Here is a 4,108-nt window from a genome sequence, read left to right on the forward strand (position 1 = left end):
CGCGTTCCCTTTCAGAGCAGCTCTTATCTTCTCCTGTTTTCCAGGAGGCTGTCTCTGGGTTGCACAGGCATTCTGGCTTAGGTATATTCACAAAGCTTTCAGTGCCTTCCATATAAGAAGATGGGCAGCTAAGCTACGTGGTGAATCCTCGGATGAGAATTGCACGAAGGATACAGGGGATGACTTAAAACTCCTCTCTAAAACAAGAGCATAGAGAAAGCTTCATTGCCTTGGCCTTGCTCTCCAGGGAGCTCCGAGAAGTCACCACAAAGGCCCCGCCCACAGTCCACCACTGAGGATGAGAAAGTTGGAGCACTGGAAGAGGTCATCATGGAACGAGCCCATAATGCTTTAACGACTCTGGTAAATACTTGTTTTTGCATACTAAAACACATAAAATTCATAAGCACTTTTAGGCTATGTGGTGAGAAATTTAAATGCAAATAGTTAGATGCATGTGTGCACAGTGAGAGTGTAGGCAGAAAGCATCTGGAGTACTGCTCGAGTCCTTCCAGACCGCCCTGCTTCCAGGAGAGGCAGTGTGGCTTCCCAACCTCATGCCCCAGGATACTTAGCCTCTGCAACCAAGAGCTCATCCTTCCCAAGGAGGGCGGGACTCCCAGTCAAATGCCTACTGCTCTGGCCCGCTTTCCTCTGCTTTTCAAGAACCAGTTATGCGGTAGTGTGGGGTGGCACACACTACAGCCTCAGCACTCTGGGAGGGTGAAGCAAGAGGATCACAAGTTTGAGCCCAGCTTGGGCCACTTAATGACTCAGCAAGAACCTGTCTCTTCATAAAACGTATGGCTGAGATGTGGCTCATTGTGAATGTCCTTAGTCCAGTCCCCATCCCACATAAACGAATGAACTAAACATTCCCTCTGTATTTGGCCTCCTGCCCACAGGAGATCATCCACCTGATCACTTTCTGGACCCTGTCCCAGGGTGCTGGGGTCACTAGAGTATTTGGATCACTGAACCTCCTGCACTTGGGTCAAGTCTGTCTTTCTCCCCCAAGCCCTGAAACTCATGTGTGAAAGCATATCCTTTCTTTGCAAGAGATCTCCATTCAAACAAGCTGTAGAAAATTCATATTGGTTTTTCTTTTAAGAATCTCATCAGCTGGCCAACTAGCATACAAGTGTGGATGGAGAGCATAGTAGAGCAGTCATTTCCCAAGGTGGCCCTCCCTGGGCATGGGTTTCAGAAATGCTATCAGTTGGGCACTTATCCTTTTCCCATGGACTGCTTCAGCCTTCCTGACCCACTGAGGGTCCTGTGTGTGCTGCTCGCATCCCTCTAGCAGCTCTGTCCAGATTAGACCCACCCTCTTCCTCCCCATGCATTGCCAATCTGCATGAGTCCAAGTGAGAATTTGCAAATGAAACAAGAGTTCCTCTACTTTATCTCCAAAGACAAAAATTAATAAATCATGTTTAGTGCATATGAGGGAGTTAAATACATTGGTGAATACAAGAAGATCTCGACAAGAATTGAGAAGCCACCTACTGGCTGCCAGAGCATCCTGGTGCCCTATCATAGGAAGTGAGAAACAGGGCCAGAAGCTGCTGGGGTGGTGAGTGGGGCAGGTCCATGGCTGGGCAGAGGTGCCGCATTCCCGTGCTGAGCTGTCTGGCTGTGTGGCCAGAAGGACCTGAGGACGCTTTCAAGTCTGAGCTTAGAGCTGCACAATCTTATTTCTACTTCATTCTACAGAGGACAGCAAACCACAGGACAAGTCCCAAGCTGGGGATGAGAAAGAATGTCCTCCCCTCTATGAGGCCATGGACACCAGTGGGGTCAGTAATTCTGTCTTAGTGTGTGAGGAGCCCTGGCTTAAACTTTGTTCAACCTGGCTAGACCTTGTAGAGGTCACCAGGAAAGGCAGCAGAGTGCAGCAGGTGCCTTGTGCTGTAGAGGCAGTCACTCTTCTCTAGCAGGTCAGGAGCCCTCAGAGGCAAAGCCCTCCTTCCTTCCTCTCCACAGTCCACTCTCTGTCCCCCAGTGCTAGCAGCAAGCCCTGCCCGTGAGTATGACTCAGGAATCTGAAAGACTGTATGCATTCAGACTGCTCCCTCATCCTCCCATGTGACTGGGCATGAAGCATACACTCATTGACCTGGGGGCAGGAGAGGGCCTGGTATCTCTCCTCCTGTAGTCCCTCTCCCTTTCCTTCTCCCCTTGCCCCTCCCTTTTCCCCTCTCCCTGGATTCTGAATTTGAGTCCAGATTAGGCAATTTAGTGAGACCCTGTCTCAAAATGGTCTGGGGATATGGCTCAGTGCAAAGGCCTGGGGTTCAATGCCCAAAACTGCCCAAAATAAAATACAGCGCAAGTCCATCAGGGGTCCACATGGCTTAAGGACAATTTGAAGACAGAAATTCACCATCAAACCTACCACTGGCCAGGCCTGGTGACACACCTGGAATCTTAGCACTGGAGAGGCTAAGGGAGGCCTCCATTACAAGTAAGGACTACATTGAACTGCGCCCACTCACTGCAGCCAGGCCAGGTCCTCAGCGTCTTCCAGACCTTCTCCTAGGCTCCTGTCCTCTGCCTCCACCCCAGGGAGGGTTGTTGCTTCCAGGCCAGGCCTAAGGTTCCTTCCAGTTTCCTTCCCCTTGTCGCCTCTGTCTCACCCTGGTGCTCCCACTGCACCCCCAGGGGACCTACAGGAGTTCCTCTACCACTACAAGCGGGTCTTCAGGTTGAGTCCAGGCAGCAGCAAGTCGGTTCCCTGCCCAGGGTCCCTGTGGAGCCCTGAACCCAGCGCCCAATGCTTCGCTGCTGGAGCCCTTCTCTAGTGAGGTTTCATCCGGTGGGGTCAGGGAGATCAAAGAGGGATCCAATGACCCCCACCCCACTCGCCCTCTGTCCCTCACTGTCTTCCCACCCCACCCTCAAGGTCCTGCACTAGTCCATACGCTGCCCTCCACAATTGGGCCATCCGAGGACGCTGCTTCTGAACTGCTCCTGCTTGACCCCCTCCCTGCCCACTGGATCCTGGAGAACACCGAACTTGGAATCAAGGTCCTCTGGCCCTGGGATGTTCTGGGACTGCGGAGGGCTGAAGTCACAGAGGATGACATGGGTCCCTTTCCAATAAGGGCTAAGCTCCAAAGGCTCAAAGCCAGAGGGCACCACAACCCACCCAGGAGGCCCACAGCCTGCACTACGGAAAGGGGCTACACCTTAAGCCAGGCGCGGGTGTGACCCGGTATACCGGTGTGACCCACGGCCTGCGTGGCGCGGGGCTTGCGTGGATCTGCGGAGCATCACGAAGGCAGCCAGTGGCCGGCGTCCATGGCCCTCCTTTGCCTCCGCCCCCACCTTTCCGACGCGCGGCGCTGGACCCCAGTAATCGCGGCCTCTGCCCTTTCATATCAGCTTCAGCCCCGCCTTTTGGCTGCCACCCCAATCGAGGGCATGCGAGGCGGCGTCCTTGCCGTGCAGCGCCGCCTGGTGGGCGCGGGGAACCGGATAGTGCCACCCAAGGTGCCGCCCAGGCCCGCGAGTGTCCCCGCCCCAGAATCCGCGCTCACCCAGGTCCCCGACGCGCAGGCCCGGGCCTCGTCCTTGTGCTGGCCCTTGCTGGGCTCCAGAACCGGCTCCAACCCGGGTGTGGTCCTTTCCTGGCCCGGATCCCCGGCTCCGACGCCGCGCGGGCTTCTCTGTCCAGCCGCGGTCCCTCAGAACCTGCGCGCTCTGCCTGTGTCTTTTCCTCTTGGGAGGCCCGTGCTGGCCCGTCCCCCCACCCTCCCAGAAGGCTCTGTCCCCTTTTGCCTTCTTTGACTCCGTCGCCACCTCCCCAGGGCACTCAGCCTTTCCTGGGTCCAGGTTCCAAACACCCTGCCCTGTCTCCCCTACCCTAGACTTGTGGTGGCAGCTCAGCTCCGACCTGCGGCCTCCCATACCCTTGGAGATGGGCTCCCTGTGGCCATCCGTGGTCCCTTTGTCCACGTCGTGTTGGATTCCGTGGCCAGTGTAGCTGCTGGGCATTTGGCGCCCGCCTGCAGTCCCAGGAGATGGACTCCTGCTAGGCAGAGGTGGGCCTCATGAGTGGCCACCAGTCCAGGGCTCTTTGATCTCTCTAATCCGCCCCCCCATT

At 55.6% G+C, this 4,108-nt stretch overlaps 1 long non-coding RNA gene across 2 annotated transcripts in view; it reads right to left on the reverse strand.

The window, feature by feature from the left end:
- The window catches only part of LOC111816483, a 5,650-nt gene extending 2,233 nt beyond the window's left edge, over nucleotides 1–3,417 (reverse strand). Inside the window, exon 1 of one of the 2 annotated variants that reach the window (XR_002820869.1) lies at nucleotides 3,331–3,417. This is a non-coding gene — a long non-coding RNA (uncharacterized LOC111816483). The other variant, XR_002820868.1, reaches the window with a different exon arrangement.
- Nucleotides 3,418–4,108: the final 691 nt, after the last annotated feature.

Source organism: Octodon degus, unplaced genomic scaffold (genome assembly GCF_000260255.1).
Source record: "Octodon degus isolate 3935 unplaced genomic scaffold, OctDeg1.0 scaffold00033, whole genome shotgun sequence".
NCBI lineage: Eukaryota > Metazoa > Chordata > Mammalia > Rodentia > Octodontidae > Octodon > Octodon degus.